General features: G+C 38.0%; 1 protein-coding gene across 3 annotated transcripts in view; it reads right to left on the bottom strand.

Annotated features, from left to right (window-relative positions):
- GTDC1 (glycosyltransferase like domain containing 1) overlaps window positions 1-10550 on the bottom strand; it is a 269468-nt gene extending 258918 nt beyond the window's left edge. For 2 of the 3 annotated variants that reach the window (XM_039338239.1, XM_039338236.1), the window contains exon 1: window positions 10382-10550. The gene's annotated coding sequence lies outside the window, so the exon portion shown is untranslated. The remainder of the gene's footprint in view (window positions 1-10381) is intronic. The other variant, XM_039338242.1, reaches the window with a different exon arrangement.
- Window positions 10551-21643: the final 11093 nt, after the last annotated feature.

The following is a 21643-nucleotide window of genomic DNA, read 5'->3' on the forward strand; positions in this document are numbered from 1 at the left end:
TAGCATTATATTATTATATCCTAACTAACCCCAATATATATATCACACAAACTGTAGCTTATATAGGCATTACTTGATATCTCATGAGAAAACACTGTTTTTAAAGATGCATTTACAAACTCTAGCTTCTGAAAAAGTTTTGGAACTTAGTTTTGAAGTAAGCTGTTTTGCATGGTCTGCACTTCTGTGCCTGCTCTATGAATCAGAAAAATATATCGTTAATTTAAAGAGAGACTATATTTTAAACTTGAACACAAAGGTTTGGGGGACGGACAAATTACACAAAGTGCACTGCAACACTACAGTACAAACTCTACTACTTTTGTACATGTGTCACATATACATATATAAGTGTCAGAGCTTCCATCAAGATGTCGGGATGTATATTTAATTTTTCTGATGAAATCATGCCTTACAATAGATGCCACTGAATATGCATATACTGCTGCCCTATGACCATATTCTTACAAGATACACTTGGCAAATAATCAATTAAACATCATCTGAAAGAAACTGAAATACTGAGTAATTTTCAAAACATTTTTTTTGTTGTGAGGCAATTTCTAGAACATTGTTTTGGAACTTCAAAATTTATCCCAGCAGTGCTTTATTCTTAATACTCCCAGAATATCTGTGGAAGAAAACCTGTTGGACTGTTCTTATAGCCTCTTGTAGCCTTGTTCTTCAGATTTCTCTGCTTTCAGAAAAGGGGAATCCTAAAATTTGAATTACCTATATCAAAAAATCTGTAATAAAAATTAACAAATCTGCCATTCTTTGGTACTAACATTAAGCACATATTAAGTATGCCACTTTATACATATTTCTAAGAAGTACAGATTTGGTATCTAAATACTGCTATGAATTATTTATCTCATAATCTTAGAAGTGAATGATTTGATTCATCCTCAACAATTTCATTTTCATATGTCCAGTCCAATTATGAAAATATTGAATGTTCAAATGCAGCCTCCTGATTTGAAGTTTTTGCAGTTAAAACATCTAACATAACCATCTGTTTTATAAGACAATAGATTAAATTTAAAAGAAAGCTAAGAATTTTATGCAGAAGTGAGACTAATTTTTTGAGCACTGCCAGCAACAGTGATCATGGCCATGTAACTGTATGACTATAAATCATATCCAAAACAAAAGGAATTTATGACAACAGAAGCATTTTTTTCCCTCTAGTGCGGAGGAGGGAGGTTAAGTGTAAGTTCAAGACAGGAAATTGTTCTTTGTTAAGCTGAAAGATCATGTAATTGTTTATTTGGGAAAACTCTGATTTACCTTAAACTATGTGCAAGGTTGGAATGAGAAGGTCACCATGTATTAAATTGCAGTCCAGTAGACAACCAAGGTCAACAGCAAATTTTCTGGAAGTTTTTACTAGAGAGACCTCAAGCTTTTTGTATTCACAAAAATATGGTTAAGATTTCCCCTTGGGGCATCTAACTCCAGAGTATAAAAAGCAAATAAAACAAACCACACAAACCAGAGTGTGTTGAATGATATTAATTTAAGATCTTATATGTTACTAGGTCAGCACAGCAAACCAATGTTGCTTTAAATCTTCCTATAAAGTCCCTGGTGGGGTCCCACAAAACCTTTGGGCTAAGAAAACTGGAAAATTGAGTTGACTGGCTAAATTCAGACATGCAGTGGGTGGCCTTGAGGAAACTGTTCTTTCATATTCAGTTTCTCTAGGGAGGGAAATCAATATAGCTGTTATACAACAGTTGAGAAGTTAAAAGGTGGATTTGTACAAGTCAGTGCATTAACATGAAGCTGAAAAATTTTGAGGACTCTGTGCTAAAAGTTTAGCAATTTCTTTTTTTCATCATATAAGAAATATATGCACCACAGACATTTAGAGCTGTATTTTCAGGTTTTAAATTGTGAAGCACTTCATGCAAGTCTGTTGGATATTCACACATTTATTTTTACTTTCACATCTCATCTAAAGCAATATGGTTAAGGTGTATTTTTAAGACATGTGCTTGGAAATTTATCTACCGAAGTACCAATATTCCTGTATACTATATTGTTTCTGGAGGCCCTAAGTTAAAAGATACCAGTGAGAACCAGCTTCTTCCATCCATCTCCAGCCTCAAATTATAAAAAAAAAAACAATTGTTTGGGGTCTTGTGAAGATCTTATGAAACATTTCTGATTTAAACATTACCTTGGCACACCTGGTCTGATTCATCACAAAAGTTATTATGGAAAGTGTTAGCAGTTAAGATAGCCACTGAACCCAACTGTCAATTCTCCAATGCATTTATCCTCTAGAATAGTGTGGCATTCAGCTGTAAATCTAATTTGAGATACCTACTAGTTCTTCTATGTGAATCTATTAAGAACTAATCCCACCTGACTTCTAGTATTCATTTGTCTTATATATTAAATATAGTCCTCAACTTACAACCACTGTTGAGCCCAAATTTCCATTGCTACGCAAGGCAGTTAAGTGAGTTTTCCCCCATTTTACAACTTTTTGCCACAGTTCTTAAGGGAATCACAGCAGTTCTTTAGTGAATCATGCAGTCATTAAATGAATCTGGCTTCCCCCACTAATTCTGCTTGTTGGAAGCCAGCTGGGAAGGGTACAAATGGTATCACATTTGTACAATTGTCATAAATACAGTTGCCAAGCACCCAAATTTTGATCATATGACCATGGGGGATGCTGCAAGTCATAAATGTAAAAATCAGTCATTGTCACTGTTTTTAGTGCCATTGTTAACTGTGAATGGTCACTAAATGAATGGTTGTCTGTATATTATTATTTTCAATTATAATTATTGCTAATATAAAAGATCTCAAATTCAAGCTGCTAGAATATTTCAAACAAATAGTACCACAGAACATAAAATCTTCACCCTGGCCCAATGTTACATTCTCACAGGTTCCACTCATTTCTTCTAGACCAGAGGTCCCCAACCTTTTGGGCACCAGGGACTGGTTACATGGAGAGAGGTTTTTCCGTGGACTGGAGGGGGCATGGTTTTGTGTGCTGCCTGCATCCCGCGGATGAGGCTTTGCTTAATTGTTTGGATGGGTTGCTGGCATGCCGTGGCTCAGTACCAGTCCACGGACCGGGAGTTGGGGACCCCTGATCTAGACACAACTTTAAATGGGAACCCTTTCTGACAATAACATTGTCCAATAAAAATTGAATACAATGGATGTTCAAAAATACTTACTCATTTCTACAGAATACTTACTCATTTCTACTGTTCTGAAAAAGACTGGGCACCACATTTAAACAACTACTTAAGTGACACATTTTAGAATGGATGCTATTTTAAAAGAATATATGCTTGGATGTTGAACTGCCTCAGATCTATCAAGGTTCAAAGAGAACCAAGTTCACTCTCTTTTTATTAATATGCAATATTTGTCATATAGGGCTGTTAGTACTAGGAAAAAGTAGTCAATATTACAATACAAGAATTGATTTTCATAGCAAGTTCCCAGATGTGAAAACAGCTTGTGCTTTGTACTTTTTCTAGACATGCATTATTTGTGCCCAATAGATTTTCCTAGATAGTAAATCTGGTCTTCTCACAATTTCTATGTTCTATAATCATCAAACTCCAATCAATTAGATACACATTTGGTGATGCTAGCTCTTAAACCATAAAAGATTCTAAAATGGAAAGAACTGAGTCATACTTTGCTGATCAGATCATTAATGGTAGAAGGTGTAAGAATGAAGTTGTGCTCACGCCAACAATTGCACTAAGCTGCTACATGTAATGTGTCCTGAAAATCAAATGTGTATGAGTACAAAAGAGAAAATGAGAATAGGATGGATGAGATTTATTTTTAACATTTGCCCATACTTGAAAACATAAAAACAGCAGAACACTTCAACAGCAAATAGTTCAAATATTTTATAAACTGGTGATATTACACGGCATTAATACTATCAACAATTTTTTCATAATCAATTACTTCTGTCTTTAAAAAATACAGTAAAATGTCCATAGTTGACCACCTCTCTACATTGACCACCTTCCAAAGTTGATTTTCGTAGACAGGACATACCTTATATGTATACAATAGAAAGCCAACCTGTCTATATTGACCACCTCAGTAAGTTGTATCTTGCCCACCTGGACCTTGACACACAGTATTAATTTACTCTCTATAACTGGACCAGTCAAGTCCACTCTGCACTAAGGGCAAGAAAAGTGAAATGCAGAATTGGTAGCAATGAATTTCTTTCAAGAAGAATAACAAAGAATACAATATTTTTTACTTTGATTCAGCAGTAAAGATAACATCTTTAATGCGATGAATGTGGACTCTTTTTCAAGGTGATGCCTAACAGGAGCCTAGTTATAAGGGGTGACAAATGTTAAGAGTGGAAAACTTTCTAAAGAACGTTTCACAATTCTGCGGTGTGCTAGCTTAACCAGAGAGAAGCTAAATCCTTTGGTGATTGGCAAACTGGCAAAGCCACGCTCATTAAAGAACCTGCAGCCCAAAGACCTTCCCATCACCTGGAAATCTAACAAAAGTGCATGGATGACTGGTGCTTTATTTGAGGAGTGGACCTAGAAATGAAGAATAAATGGTCCATTCTCCTTATAATGGACAATTGTTCTAGCCATCCCCAAGTGAATCATTTTACAAACATGAAACTGAATTTTTTGCCTCCAAACACTGCATCAAAAATTCAACTTCTCGACCAGTACTTCAACATGTAGTACTGAGGCCAGCTTCTGCAGTGGGTCATTGCTAAAACGCAAACCAATGGTCCATCTGTAGAAGCAAAACCCTAACCTTAACCCTGATCCAGAAGCAATTTTTCAATCAGTATCGACGGAGGTACAGCCCAGTGAAAAAGTGCTAAAAGCAACTGATGAAACAAAAGGATTAAGTAAGGAGGACACAGAAATTGCAAATAGTCATCTGCCATAGAAAAATGCCCAGGTATGCTGAGTGGTATAGTCAACGTTGAGAGTGCTTTCTCCGTTTACCTTCCTAAAAAGAATAAGAAAAAGACTAAAATTGACTCTTTTTTCAGAAAGAATGATCACACTTTGATTTTGCATGATACAGTATATGAATGATTTTCCTGTGTTTGCACTATGTGTGTTTCTGTATGACATTCTCTAATAAAAGCTGTAAATAAAATGAGGCACATACACATCAGTACAGTTGTTCTGTATGTAGACCACTTTGATTCAGTCCCTTAGGTAGTCAATTGTCAGAGGTTTTACTGTTATCATTCTAGATGTCTAAATATAGAATACAGATGTTTAAAACATTTGTATGTCTTCTTTATATCACATATGTATACGCACACATTTGTTTTTACGATGCTTTGTCATTTTTTTTCTTTTAATTCTACATTTTTCATTTTGAAAAAACATACCGTATTTGCCGGTGTATAAGACGACTGGTCGTATAAGATGACCCCCAACTTTTGAGAAGATTTTTATGGTTTTGAAAGTCGTCTTATACACGGGAAAATACGGTATGTATGATGATTGTTCCTTCTTGGAAATAGAATTCCAGATCTAAGTTTCTTGAGTTCCAAAATTATTCTTCCAAATCTAATCATACATATTATCATTATGTTGGAACAGGCAAGTGGGCTTCAACGGTATTCCTAATAGGTAAGAAGGCTTGTATTCAATCAACTTGTCCTTCAGTTATCCTAAAATCATTCAGGGCTTTAAATATTAAATAAATAAATGTTCTTTAAATAAAGCAAATCAACCAGGACACAAATATGAAACCAGGAAAGATTTTTCAGGAAGGCTTTGTACATGTCTCTGGACTGAGGGCTAACGACCTCATGAATAGTATAAATAGGAAACAGTAGTATTAAGTCAAAAATATGATAGATTACAAGATGTCTACCAAGAACAGATATACCAAAGGTCATTGGCTGTAACTTTTGGCAGTAACTCTAGCTTCTCATCTGGGCTATATCTAGCCAGCTTAACCTTCTTTTCTTATAAAGTCTCATTTTTAAAATATGACACTCTAAACTACTATAGATTTTAATAAATGACTGAGTATTATGGTTAAATTCCAAGAAGTAATTAAGCCTCTTAGTTTTACAATCCGAATTATTAAAATATCCCAAAACAAAGAAAATTTATTTATACAAAAAATGTATCTTCACAAGAATTTTCACTAACATCAGTAATGTCCGGACCGGGTATAACACAGTTAAAAGTTTAAATTGAATTGAGATGGAACATAAATCTAAGATAAACATTTCTATCTGAATTTGTTCACATCATGTTTTTCAAAACTAGCTAAGATTATACTGACATGTCAAAATATACTTTCTCCTGCTCACACAGCTTTTTTATCAGGCTTAAATTTCTGAGAAAAGAAATGAATGTTAAAAAAAAGAATTGGGAGAATTTATTCCACTTCGTGTCTTGAAAGCTGTAATTAAAATTCAATATTGCATTTTACATATGGATTTTTATTTGAAACTCCTGTCATGACTAAATCTTAAGCTTAGCTGGTTTAATAGAGCCCAATAAAACAGCTCTATTGAATTATACCAAGCCACTGTAGTACACCAGGCTGAAATCTGCTTCTCTTTTATTCCTGACCACCGTACTAAGATTTAAACCAACAATTGTGTGGTTAGCATCCAAGAACTATTTATGCATAGTATAGAAACTTTCAAAAGCCACCCCTCTTCCTTCAAAGAAAGTGCATACATTTACACCTCAAGTATTTCCTTCCAGTCTGCTATTCCTATTGTCACAGTGTTATGTGCTAACAGATCTGCACGCACTTGCCAAGTATCACTCACTAGAAACGAAACACCCCCACAATATGGATCCATTTTAAGAGTGGGTTTTTTTCATTTAGTGTCGATCTCCTATCCATAAAAGACTGTATGTACATAATTTAAAAGCAAAAATCTCAGATTTTATATTTTTATACAGCAAAATAACTGTTATATACTTACAGATACATATAAACAACATAAATGAAAGTTCTACTTTATAAATATTAAATAAACCTTAGTAATATGTGTGTGTATTGGTAATATGGTTGTCATATGACTTAATCATGGGTTGGGCATGTTTATATATATTTATAGCTCTTTTTATGCCTAGCTGCTCCAGCACGTCACATAATGTTTCTGAACATCAGCAGAAAACTTTGCCGGCTTCAAGTCTCTCCCTCATCCTTTCCTAAAATGATCAATCTGAATTTCACATCAATCCAGGCATTAACAAGGAGTGTATCTGCTAAGATTTATAGGGGAAAAATTAAAGACACCAATGAGAGTATCTGTTTTCCATAATGAACTTTAAGACCAAAACCATGTAACTATTACATTTACCATACATGACTTAAGGTTGATAATTAGCCTTGATTCTAGAAAACACAGCATATTTATGTTCTCTTTTTGTTGTTGCTTTAGAGAAATCTATAGATGAAAAATCATTAATTTCCAAGCTGGAATAATATTCAAACTTTCTTCCATAGGAAAAAAAAACCCTACACATTTTCAAGTACAGTATAAATAAGGCCTTATTCATATAAATCTCCAAAGAAATGGTATAGCTGCAGCTATCATACTTGAGCTGCAAAAATCCAAATAAATGCTAAATTGAACCACTTTGGCCTAGTGGTTAAGGCACCAGGCTAGAAAGCAGGAGTTGTGAATTCAAGTCTTGCCTTAGCCATGAAAAGGGAGCTGGGTGACTTTGGGCTAGTCACTCTCTTTCAACCCAATCCACCTCATAGGGTTGTTGTTGTTGTTGTTGTTGTGGGGAAAATAGGAGGAAGATGCATTGGATATTCACCACCTTGGGTTGTTTGAAGAAGTAATAAATGCAGGATATAATAAACAAATAAATAAATAGCAACAAGGATACAGAAGACTCTTTTCCTTTATATCTAGTTGCCCCACAGAGTTTTGTAGGCAAATATGTAGCCTTAAGTTCAGACTGATTGGCACATTTCAAGCAGTTTTCCAGGAATGCATTGATGGGCAAATGTTGCAATTCTATTTCTATCTACACCAGTTACAATATTAAAGGGCTCTTACTTAATACTACAATCTATTTCCTTTTGGTTCCCCAGCCTCTTTGAAATCTCCCTTTAAGGGTGCTTTCTTTAATCTCTTAGGATGTATTACAGAAGGCCAATTCCTACCTTTATTTCAAAATAATATGCACAATTATCAGTAATCTTGAAAGAACAGGCCTGAATGCTTTGTATTTTTAAACTATATAGTGACAAATATATCTCTCTCTTCACAAATATTAACATGGGAGGAAACATAAAAGCCCTGAATCAGAAATGACTGAACTGAGAATTGGCACATCATAACGGATAATTTTATTATCTGTTAACTTTTAATCTTCTACTTCACAATGTGTCTTCATTGGCTTTATTGCACTGTTAAACGTGTACAGAGTTGCAAATCAGCAAAACATTTTCACAATTGGCAAAAAGCTGAATTTGTTCAACCCTCCTAACAAAACACATTATCGATAGAGTCTACCATTTAAAAAGTCATTTATATAAGTACACATCACTAGTCTACTACTCTGAGCAGCTATGCAAAGAGATGTTGGCTGGATAGTACCTCATACTAAACTATAATGTAGACTTTGATTTTGACCTGAGGTTGTTTCAATAAACCCATTATGGCTTATCCAACAAACCAGGGATCAGCAAGCTATAGATTACGTTGCAACTCCAGCTTTGATAAGGCTTTACACTGCACCTTTTTTTTAATGGATGGCCATCATAATAGGCACTTTCTGAATAAGCAGTTTCTCCCATGATGGCCACTGTCTTCCCACACCCTCTACATTTCCACCCTGCATTTGGGCCATAAAAGTTAAAGACCCCTGCCCTGCTTCCACAAATGGAGAAATTATCACTGGCTGTGCTAAAATAAGTGATGATTCCACATAACTTAGAAAGCCACAAAACGTAATGGGGCTGATCAGAAAGGCAGATTTAAGACTGCTTCAAAGAGTAACCTCTCTTATAGCAGCTCAGCATGTAAAACCATCCAGGCCAGTCCTGTTCATCTACTCATTCAGTTTTTCTCCAGACTGGGCCCTCTCCCACATGGACTACAATTCCCATCTACAAAGCCCCTAGCACAGTGGCTGGGAATGATGGGCGCTGACATCCAATAATTCTAGATGGCACCAGTTTGAGGAAGGCTGGCCTTAGCATCTTCAAATACTGGAGCCTAATGCCGAACCCCTCTAACTGGAGATTTATTTACTTACTACATTTCCACACAGAATAAGCTTAGCCCTTGTGCACTTAGAGGCTCCACTACTGAATGGTTCAGCATTAATTTCCCTTTATCCGGTTAGTATAGGAAAGGGAAGTTTTAACTCAACAGCCAGAGTCACCTTTGGTAGGAAAGCAGTGGGTCTATGCTGCCTTTTAAAAGATTTTTAAAAAAGAGAACCATCATATTCAGAAAGCACCAAGGATCCCCTCGTTTTAAAACATATCCGGCGCGGGTCGTTTCCGCAGCACTTTAGTTTCCAAACGAGCCGCTTAAATTCGCTTCCTCTAACCCGCGGTTGAGGCAGCGGGCAACGAAGGACAGGCCCTCTGCACTCGAGCAGGAGAATTCTAATAAAGGGGAATATTTGTAGCCTAGGATTTCAATGAGGGGTCCTGGGTGCTCTCTGAGCTTGGTGGGTTTCTTGCAGACGTGCACCGATGTTACCTATTCGGGGTGATGAAACGTCTGCAAGAAAGCCACCAAGCTCAGAGAGGACCCAGAACCCCTCCGAACTCTCTCTCGGTGTCACACCGGCTTCGCCTGGGCCGCGGCGCTATGTGGGGGAACGTCAGAGCGCCGAGTCAAGCCCCACTTGAGAAAACGTCAGAATGGGCGAAAGGAAAAACGGAGAGGCTTCTTAGAAGCTGCGTGGGACGCCATGCCGGAGGCCGCTGGGCCAATTAAGAAAAAGAAACCGTAAAGGTTGAGAACCGGACCTCTCCAAGCTTGGCAGATGACTCCCCCCCCCCAAAAAAAACCTCTCTCTCTTCCCGCAAGTGTATATTCTCTTTTTTTTTTTCACACGCAGGCGCGCTTGGCCAACGCTCCAGGGCCAGAACTAGAGGAGCTGTCCTTACACCCCCCCCCCCCCACGGCTGCCTCCGCTTCCTCGCGAAGAAACCGCGGTTCGTTGCAGCCCGCCCTCCCGCTCGTCCGGCCTCCTCTTCTGGAGAGAGGCGGCCGGGCTTGTCTAGCTAGCCCGTAGGCCCTCCGCCTTGCCCGCCTCTTCCGACCTGCGGCGCCGAGCTGGCAAGCGCGCACCGAGCGTTCCCCTTCCCACCCCGCTTGGCTCTCGCGCGGCCCCGGCTCTTTACCCCACCCAGAGGGGAAACTCACCTCCTCCTTGTTGGTCCCTCCTGGAGGCCGGCAGGAGCAACGCGCTGCCTTGCCGGCTCCTCCCTCTAGTTCTCCGCCCCGACGCGGAAGGAAGAGCCCGGCGCGGCGGCTCTGCTTCTCCTTCTGTCTCTTTGCGCGCGTCGCGGTTCTTCGGGGCTTCCTTCGTCTGCCCCGTTCCCGGTTCATTTCCCTCCCCCCTTCTTCTCTACCCCCCCCCAAAGATTGGAAAAAGAGGTGCCTGGTGTATCCCCAAGTCTTCCGACCACTGGGCTTAGTCAGGAGTCAGCGTTTGCCTTCCATGTAAACGCACAAAAGTGTTTTTTATTTTGGGGGAGGGCGGGGGCGAGCTAATTCCTTTGGAAAAGCCGTCGCGCCCCTCCGACCGAACGGCGATTTTTTTTTTTTTTTTTTAAGCCGCGATCTTGCTTTCCCGGGCTGAATTTCTCAGCTGCGGAGCTATAATTGAAGCTGGAATGTACACTGTTTGGAGTTATTGTGAAATAACTTGGTATTAATGAAGAGAGAGAGAGAGAAACCTTTTGCTAAAGCATTCACGAGAAAACACGATTAGTGGCAACTAACCGGTTGATGAAATTGGAATGTTGACATGTATGGTAGTAAGACTAGTAATATCAAAGTAGGTTTTATGAAAGGCTGACTGCATTGTACATGGTTATGTGAGCGCTAGTATTGTGCATAACGCAGTAAGGCTTATTTCAAGCACAAGTGAAGAAAATTGTAGCTGTAATTTTAGAAAACCGTCAGGAAAAGTAGAGTCACAGGTTAAAGATGATCAATGCCTAACTTTCCTGAATATCTAGATTATCTTTTCAGTATTAGTTTCCAAAAGTCTTAATTTACACTCATAATTTTGATATATCGAGGGAAGCTTGATAACAGTGGTGCAACTGTAAGTGAGAGTTTACATAAATGAGAGTGATATATTCATATTTTAATAATTTCCCTTTGAGCCTCGCAATCAAGAAAGTGATCTGACTCCAAACTAGTTCAAATCTCATTAAAGGTACTGAAAAGTTGCCATAACATTCCACATGAGTTTGCTCAGAAACCTTGTGTGTTCTAGGCCTTATCCACAGCCGTCTTTGTTTAGGTCTGTCTTATTAAATAACTATGCATCTTTGTTTCTCCTAAGTTTAAAATTAGCTTTCAATAAAATGGAATTTAGCACACACAAACAATTAATCAGGTCAAATTATTGCAACAATGAGATTGGTAATAAATGTAGTGAAGAGTCCTCTTTCCAATAAAATAAAAAACCTGAAGTAAATACAGATTGCAGATTTCTAACAACACAAGTGGCTTTTATCTGTAAAGATGTTTGTTTTGATGTATTAGATTTCTTTAGTGATTATTTCACTGTCTTTATAGAATGTATAAGTTGCAAGAAATTGTGTGTACTCTATATGGGAAGAAAAGGGAGTTGTTTAATGAAAGACAGGATTATCAGCCTAGTAATAAACAGCTAAATTGGACAATGAACATGAAGAATTAGTGAATTGTGTGTCTCTCCAGAATTTTATATTGTCTCCAGTTCCAATTCCTCATTTAAATCATTCTGCCAACCATCACCATTTTACTCTGAATTTCAGTAGGGTAACTGGGCAAGGCATTGAAAATTGCACAGTTAAGTTCAGAAGCCCCCTGTGGTCCACAGGTTGCCCACCTCTGCAATAGGAGATGAATCAACCTATAAAGAATTAAGATTAATACAACTGTAACAGGAGGAACATGTATTGCTTGCCACAGCTAACATACTAGGTAGCCATCTTCCCTTTACTGATACTGATGGTATTCCACCAGTTATATTTTTCAAGGCACTTGAAGAACCATCAGTCAGTGCACTGGTAAGGCATGCAATAAACACAGCTGCTAAGTGGGCTTTTTCTCAGGGCTACCATTTTTAAAACTGGGCGGCTATAATTTCTCTGCTTAGATATTATCCCAGACTATTCCTGTCTGCTGCTGAGGCAAGAAAAAAGATTGTTTACCAGCCCTTCAATTGCCAGCTACAATTCTTGTCCCCAGAAAGCACATTTGAATATAGACAGTACATATGTATCCTAAAGTTTGGGAAATTTAGCCTTGAACATGTCACAAGGTCTGTGACATATGCTCAAAGGGCCACAAGTCTTTCTGGCAGTATTATGAATGACCTAGCCATTGCCAAATTCTTCATTTTTGGAAGGTATGTGCCTGTGTTCTTTAGCAGCTCAACCCACATACAGTAGATCTCCAGTGTTTCCTGTTTACTTCTCATGAAGTGGGCTATAGTGTGTGAAAGCATGATAGACCACAATCAATGTATTAGTCTATTTGGTGTCACAAAGCCCTTTGTGAATGACAGAAAATAATGTTCTAATGAGTAATATGCATCAAAGATGCAGTTGTATTTAAGGCAAAAATAGAATATTCATGGTGACATTTCTGTTTTGTTATTTCATTAAAGCCATTCAGAATTATTTGGAAATTGCTGTTTTTCACAGTATGTTTAAGATCATGCCTTTCTTAATATGGCATAAGAAAACAGAATTGTTATCAGCTATTTTATCTATTTTTATGCTTCACTCTGAGGAAAAACCTTGATTTAAAAACATCTTCCTCACAATCATGTTTTATGCTTCCTTCTGGGTTTTTTTTTTTTTTTTTTTTTTTAAGTAGAAATGCAAAACTATCATAGGACTGGGATTTCCTACACCTTTTTAAGTCGGTGCAGGAAACGTATTAAACATACGAAAAGAATGACCATTTATTAAACATGTTCCTTCATTGAAAATTTGTGAGTTACTCCTAAACTTATATGTTTTCTTTACATAGAGTGGAGAATATTTATAGCTCACAGTTGAATTGTAGGGTTCTTGGTATTAACTGGTTTAGTTAAATAAAGATGACTACTTACCAGCATTTGTATGAATCTGTAACAAAGGTTTCCAGTGGTAAGGTCAAGAGCCAGTTTGGTCCAGTGGTCAGAAAACCAGTGACCACGAGTTCTAGTCCCACCTTAACCATGAAAGCCAGCTAGGTGACCTTGGATCAGTCACTCTGTCTCAGCCCAACTCACCTGACAGGGTTGTGGGGAAAACAGGAGGAAGATGGTGGCTACAGTTTACCATCTTGAGTTATTTGTAAAATCAAGCAGGACACAAATAAACAAACATAAATAAAATAATGTATTATTCTGGCTATTTTACACTTCAGAATATCCTTTATACCGTATATCTTTGCATTTCTACTGATAAGTATAATATGGCCCTAAATACCAGCTGTCATCTCTTTTGTGAGAAATGTTCATACTTCCTCATTCAAAGCACCTCCTGGACTTTATTTTGAGAGATCTAATAGCTGCAGCTCCCAGGAAAATTCAACTCTGGACATTTAAGAGAGAACTGTTTGTGGCCATAAGCGTCTCTTGAGGTACCGTGAATGAAATACCATTTTTTTCTAATTGGCCATCAGGCTGGAGACAGATATTGTAACATTTTCTTTAGAATATTTTTTCTACTTCTGTTAATTTGCATACCAATGAAATAAAAAGGCACTTCCTGCCAGTAATTAGCTGGACTCCTGAATTTAAAGAAAGCAAAGGGCTACAACATGAGGGTAAGGAGAGATGGTACCAAAGAAGCTGCAGAAACCAGCCACTCCTCTCGCACTCAGAAAATGCTTTGGGTTTTGAATTTTAAGCTGGCAACACTTTTACATTATGTGACAAGAATTAGCTATTTTTCTGATCTAACAAGTATTCCCTCTAATGAGTGCTTTCAGTACTTTTGTCACAGCAATCACCGGATCTGTTCTAAATCCAGCTAGGCTGCTCTGGAGATGGACGATTGTTCTCTCCTAAATTGCAGAAGTGGAGGCATTCATGAATTTCATAGCCTAATGTACCCCAGAGCAGCCAGCTAGAACAAGGCAACCAAAACTAGAGTATGAAGGACTTGATATATATCTTGAAACCACAGTTGACTCAGAGTGAAATTCAATTAAAGCTTTTGTGATCTTTTTCCAAGAAAGGGATGACACTACATGCTTTTATGAGAAAAAAAAAAATCATTCTGGGTCACTGGATTTTATAATGACATAAGGATCAGGTATAAGGGTATGGTAAGCTGTGCAGAGTCCCCTTTAGTGAGGTGAGTGGCAACCAATTTAATAAATAAAATAGCAATAGCACTTAGACTTAATGTACCACTCCATAATGCTTTACAGCACTTTCTCTGAGCGGTTTACAGAGTCAGCATACAGTATTGCCCCCAACAATCGGGGTCCTCATTCTACCGATCTCAGAAGAATGGAAGGCTGAGTCAATCTTGAGTCCTGTCAGGGTAAAACTATAGGCTGCGGGCAGAGTCAGCCTGCAATATTGCATTCTAAGCACTGCACCACCACACACAGGTTATTATTTTTCATAATAATAATAATAAATTAAATTAAAGTCCATTTAGGATAAGGATGGGTAACATTACAGGCTTTGGAGGTTGTCAGTGAGCTCCTTTGCCTTCCAGAAACTTGGAAGGGACTGTAGAAATAGACTGGTTTGACAGGATTGATTTTTTTTCTAGTTTTTTTTTTCTTCCCCCCCCCCCCCAGAGCGGTGTGGAGGATGTGAGCAAGAAGCTTTAGGAGGCAAAATCTCCCTTTTCTATTTTTACTCCTGCATTACCTACAACCTGACAATGACCCCAGGTTGCTCTATCTGTCCCAGTTTTCTGCTCTAGTTGAACAATTCTGCCCAATTTATTAAAAAAGAGCCCTGGAATGTATAGCTGTACAGATCAGCAAAGAAAAAGCAAAGATTTAGCTATATGATGCACTTAATTCCCTTTGCATGTATCGGTGGGGAAGGGGGAGGAAGCAAATTTTGTCAAATGCCCGCCTTCTCCCCTGAAGCCTTGGTTTTGCTTGTATAAGTTCTACTGATTGGGACTTTTGTTCTAGTTTAACTTCTTGAAACTAGCCAAATAGCCTCAATATTTGGTGGATTGAGAGTGTTAAGGATGGGAAACAGTCCCCCCCACACACACACACTAAAACAACATTAAACTGAAAACACAAAAGCCGTATTTTGACCAAACAGTATTTAAAGGGTATTATAGAGTATTGGGATGATTCCAAGAAACCTCATGTTCTCTTCACCGCTAATTTTGAGAGAAAGATAAAAACATACCAAAAGTTAACCATTTTTCATTGAGGTTGGGTAGCACAATTTTGAGATGCTTGGTGGACACATGACTTTCATGGCTTATGCAATCTTCGGCTAATACAAAAAAATGCAATTTCTTCCCAATCATAATTCATCCTAAATACGTGTATGTAAGATTCCAAATTGATAATAATACTCATTGGGATTTCCACAATGTTTCAAAGCAATACTGTATTGGAAACCTGTCTTAAAAGATGAGTATGAACATTGCTGGGTTAATGGTAAGGTTAAAGTTAGGATTGGAGTTCTTGTGTTCATTATGCAGTCAACTTAATAAACTTATATTAGGAAGGATGACTGTCTTACATAAATAACTGCATTGTAAGTAAAATTGAGGTTACAGCTAAATCTATTTTATAGCACTTATGTGTGGGAAAGGAATTTCAGAAGCTCAGAGTCTCATAGAAGTACTTCCTGTTCCTTCAAATCATTAATGACAATTATGAAGATTATTTCATAGTTTATAGCATGTTAGGCACTTGAAAATGCCTACAGTCTATAGAATAGTGAAGGCTGAAAAAAGAGCAACAAAGATGATTAAGGGACTGGAGGCTAAAACATATGAGAGTTGATTGCTGGAATTGTGTATGTCTAGTTTAATGAAGAGAAGGATGAGGGGGGACATGTTAGCAGTGTTCCAATATCTCAGGGGTTGCCACAAAGAAGAGGGAGTCAAGCTATTTTTCCAAGTGCCTGAAGGCAGGACAAGAAGCAATGGGTGGAAACTAATCCAGGAGAGAAGCAACCTAGAACTAAGGAGAAACTTCCTGACAGAACAATTAACAAGTGGAACAACCTGCCTCCAGAAGTGGTGAATGCTCCAATACTGGAAGTTTTTAAGAAGAGACTGGACAGCCATTTGTCCAAAATGGTATAGGGTTACCTGCCTGAGCAGGGGGTTAGACTCGATGACCTCCAAGGTCCCTTCCAACTTTATTATTATTATTATCGATCATCGCACAGTCAGCCAGATGTTCAGACTGGATTTGGCATTTTGTCTACCTATCGAGTCCTTACCCAGGACCTGGGATAGGCAGATGTGGATGTTTGATGGTATTACAGATATCGTCGCAGGATGGAAGCAGTTCCTAATAAGGCCGCCTTTTGCAATTGACTAATAGCGAATTTGTCAATGCCAATGGTGTTCAAGTGGTGCTCCAGTTGTTTTGGGATTGCACCCAAGGAGCCTATGACTATTGGTACTACCCTTGCTTGCTTTTGCCACAGTCTTTCTATTTCTATTTGTAGGTCTTTGTATTTTGTTATCTTCTCCAGTTCTTTCTCTTCTATTCTGCTATCTCCAGGCACTGCCACGTCCACTATCCAGACTTTTTTGTCTTTCTTATCGACAATTGTTAAGTCTGGGGTGTTATGTTGCAGGTGCTTGTCTGTTTGAATTCTGAAGTCCCAGAGCAGTTTAATTTTATCATTTTCTATGACTTTCTCTATTTTATGATCCCACCAGTTTTTGCTTACAGGCAAATGATATTTTTTGCAGATCTTCCAATGCACCATTGTTGCTACTTTGTCATGCCGCTGCTTGTAATCAGTCTGTGCAATCTTCTTGCAACAGCTTACCAAGTGGTCCACTGTTTCTTCAGCTTCTTTGCATAGGCGGCACTTACTGTCTGTTGCTGTCTTCTCAATTTTGACTTTGTATGCATTTGTCCTTAAGGCTTGGTCTTGTGCAGCCAGAATTAGTCCCTCGGTCTCTTTCTTCAATTTTCCTGCTCTTAGCCATTGCCAGGTTTTATTATTATCTGCTTTCCCAGCTATTTTTTTCATGTATTGGCCATGTAGTGCTTTGTCTTCCCATGCCTCTATTCTGTTCTTCATTTGGTCTTTCTTGTAGGCCAGTTTGGTCTCTCCAGTAGTTAGTAAGCCTTCCTGATATACTAATTTCAGTGCATCTTCATCATTGTTCTTCAGATATTCTTCCAAAGCCATTTTTTCTTCTTCAACCATCTGATGTACTTGTAGCATTCCACGCCCACCTATTTGCCTTGGTAGATAAAGTCTGTCAATGTCACTGCGTGGATGAAGGGCATGATTCATTGTCATTATTTTTCTGGTCTGCCTATCCATTGCTTTTAGTTCTGCTTGAGTCCAGTCCACTATTCCAGCTGTGTACCTAATGACTGGGATTGCCCAGGTGTTGATTGCCTTTATGGTATTTCCTCCATTGAGTTTGGATTTTAAGATCTTCTTCACTCTCTTGATGTATTCACCTCTAATCTTTTTCTTGACTTCAGTGTGCTTGATGTTGTCAGCTTGAAGGATACCCAAGTATTTGTAGTACTCTTCCTCATCCAGACTCTTAATGTTATTTTCGTGGGGCATCTTGATTCCTTCAGTTTTCATTATTTTTCCTTGTTTGATAGTAAGTGTGGCACATTTGTCCAAGCCAAACTCCATTACAATATCTTGGCTATATATACGGACAGTGTTGAGCAGCGATTCTATTTCAGATGATGTTTTTCCATACAGCTTCAGATCATCCATATAAAGGAGGTGGGATAGTCTGGCAGATGTTTTTGATGTTTGATAGCCATGTCCTGAGTTATTCAGTATTGTTGACAGAGGAAACAGTGCAATAACAAATAGTAATGGTGATAATGAATCTCCTTGAAATATTCCTCTCTTGATATTAACCTCTCCCAGCCTCTCACCATTGATCTGCAACTGTGTCTTCCATTGTGCCATCGATCTTTGCACAAATTTTCTGATGGTTCTACTGACTCCTGTTATTTCTAGGCACGTTATTATCCAATCACGTGGCAGAGAGTCAAATGCCTTTTTGTAGTCAATCCATGCCACATTCAGGTTGGTCTTCCTTCTCTTGCAGTTTTCCAAGATCATTTTGTCTATTAGGAGTTGATCTTTTGTTCTTCTGCTATTGGGGTGGTTTCCTTTCTGCTCAGGTGGATTGTTTTCAACTAGATGCTGTTGCACTGCATCAGCTACTACACCAGTTAGTAATTTGAAAGTTGTTGGTAGGCAGGTAATTGGCCTGTAGTTACCTGGTGTTGCCCCCTTTGCTGGATTTTTCATTATTAGGTAGGTTTTCCCAGTTGTTAGCCACTTTTCAATTTCTCCTCCTTGTAGTATATTGTTGAAATGTTTGGCAATGAGTGGGTGTATAACAGTTAGATGTTTCAACCAAAACCCATGCAGTTCATCTTCACCTGGTGCTGACCAATTTTTGATTTTCTTTGCTCTTTTTTCTACCATTTTTGTTGTTATTACTAGTTCTTTCATTTCAACTTCTGTTTTATTTGCATCTACCTCTTTTAACCAAGCCGCATCCTTGTTGTATTTCTTTGGGTTATCCCATATCTGCTTCCAGAACTGCACTGTTTCTTCCTTGTCAGGTACTGACTGATTATTATTATTATTATTATTATTATTATTATTATTATTATTATTATTATTATTATTATGGATCATCGCACAGTCAGCCAGATGTTCAGACTGGGTTTGGCATTTTGTCTACCTATCGAGTCCTTACCCAGGACCTGGGATAGGCAGATGTGGATGTTTGATGGTATTACAGATATTGTCGCAGGATAGAAGCAGTTCCTAGTAAGGCCGCCTTTTGAAATTGACTAATAGCGAATTTGTCAATGCCAATGGTGTTCAAGTGGTACTCCAGTTGTTTTGGGATTGCACCCAAGACGCCTATTACTATTGGTACTACCCTTGCTTGCTTTTGCCACAATCTTTCTATTTCTATTTGTAGATCTTTGTATTTTGTTATCTTCTCCAGTTCTTTCTCGTCTATTCTGCTGTCTCCAGGCACTGCTACGTCTACCATCCAGACTTTTTTGTCTTATCAACAATTGTTAAGTCTGGGGTGTTATGTTGCAGGTGCTTGTCTGTTTGAATTCTGAAGTCTCATAGCAGTTTAATTTTATCATTTTCTATGACTTTCTCTATTTTATGATCCCACCAGTTTTTGTTTACAGGCAAATGATGTTTTTTGCAGATCTTCCAATGCACCATTGTTGCTACTTTGTCATGCCGCTGCTTGTAATCAGTCTGTGCAATCTTCTTGCAACAGCTTACCAAGTGGTCCACTGTTTCTTCAGCTTCTTTGCATAGGCGGCACTTATTGTCGGTTGCTGTCTTCTTAATTTTGACTTTGTATGCATTTGTCCTTAAGGCTTGGTCTTGTGCAGCCAGAATTAGTCCCTCGGTCTCTTTCTTCAATTTTCCTGCTCTTAGCCATTGCCAGAGTCTTGTTATTATCTGCTTTTTTATGTATTGGCCATGTAGTGCTTTGTTTTCCCATGCCTCTATTCTGTTCTTCATTTGGTATTATTATTATTATTATTATTATTATTATTATTATTATTATTATTATTATTATTATTTTAACATTGAAGACTTCCATTTCACAATTTTGCACTGATGCATCCCAGCACAGTAAAACCTCAAATGGGATGGAGGAGGAGGAGGAGGAGGAGGAGGAGGAGGAGGAGTGTCTATTAAAATTAAAAGACTATTAAATGGCAAATGGGTTTTTTTTCAGCCCCTCAAAAATGGGGAAAATGTCATTACTGAATTACAAGTTAACTCATATCTTCAATAAGTTTCAGTGAGAAAACCAACTTTATTAATCTCATGAATAGATTGAAGAAAGTGTCTATTTTTAACTGAGTCTTGTAAAGCTTCTATTTGATTATCTTCTGGATGACATGTAAGTGCAGGTTCACTGAGGCAGGTCCTCCTCATTCTTGCCTCTTTTATCCTCCATACCAGATCTTTCTCCACTACGATTGGGCAGAAAGGATCACCTTCATTCTCCTCTCACCAATGAAAAATAATTGATAGGTTTTTGACAGTTTGCTTTATGGTTCCATGGTAGACACTGACTTCAGATCTTTCAAACTTTATGTCAACACCCACGTTATAAAGCAGGTTTTTTTTTCCCCAGCCATTTGCAAACATGGAATTTTTGACTATTTTCCAAGTTTCAGGAAAGTTGAAGATTGCTGATATCTGCTTTTAGGGTTTTGTAATGTATATTGCCCTCTTGTCTCTCTTTTTCTTTATCAGATTCATCCTCCAGTGTAACATTCATTTAATCCAAAATCTCTTCCTATACAGTATTTCAGTTGCCAAAATAACTAGTTAGATCCTGGCTGTGTGGTAATTATTTCAATTTTTTCCTTAGCAAACGTACTCAAGCTTCCTTTGTTCTGTTTTTTGTTTTTTTTCTGGTGGATGAGCAAGAGCACTCCCAAGAGTTAGGATATTATGATCAGCTCATTTTGATATCTTCTGACTTTTGGCATACTGGAGAACCAGCCTTGTAAAAGTGTTGATGTACACCACCTCTTCTGTGAATTAGAATACATAACTGGCAGTTGATGTGTGATGCCTTTTGACATTCTTGGACAATGCGACTTGCCAACTATGACTATATTAATCTTTGCAACCCATCAGCACAAAGTAAAGTTGAGATCATCTCCATGCCAATCTTTTGCCCTGTTCTTGCTGTTTCATGCTCAAATGTCTGAGTTCTCTTGGGAACTGAGTGTCAGAAGAAGCCAATCTTGTTGGCACTGTAATTTTGTGACAGTCTGAGACATTCGTCATTGATTAGTTTCTGTAGGCTTCCCGAATAGTTCTCTCTTCTTTGGCACATTGAAAGCTTTGTTGAAGGTTCATTTGTCAGCAGTTCCATGGTACTTACACAATTGCCAACACCATTCATCACTGGGTTTGAAACTTACGTTCAAGAGGTTAGCTATTGTATTAACTTATTATAGTTCTGCTCTACGGTATATACATAACACCACAGGAACATTGTCAAAGATACTGCTTTATTACTACAACATCAAGTGGTGTTTTGCACCCTTTTGTTTTCTTGTCCCAACTTCAGCAATTTCAGTGATAGCACTTTGCTTTGTAATATCTGGCATAGTGCACTAGGCATTTCTGATTTTAATTTTTTGAGCAGTCAGATTTTGACCTTACATTTAGATTTATTCTTTTCCTGATCCCCTTTGAAGACATGAAGCTTTAATATAGTATTT

The sequence above is a fragment of the Crotalus tigris genome, unplaced genomic scaffold (genome assembly GCF_016545835.1).
Source record: "Crotalus tigris isolate CLP2741 ecotype Arizona unplaced genomic scaffold, ASM1654583v1 scf7180000017694.5664430, whole genome shotgun sequence".
Taxonomy (NCBI): domain Eukaryota; kingdom Metazoa; phylum Chordata; class Lepidosauria; order Squamata; family Viperidae; genus Crotalus; species Crotalus tigris.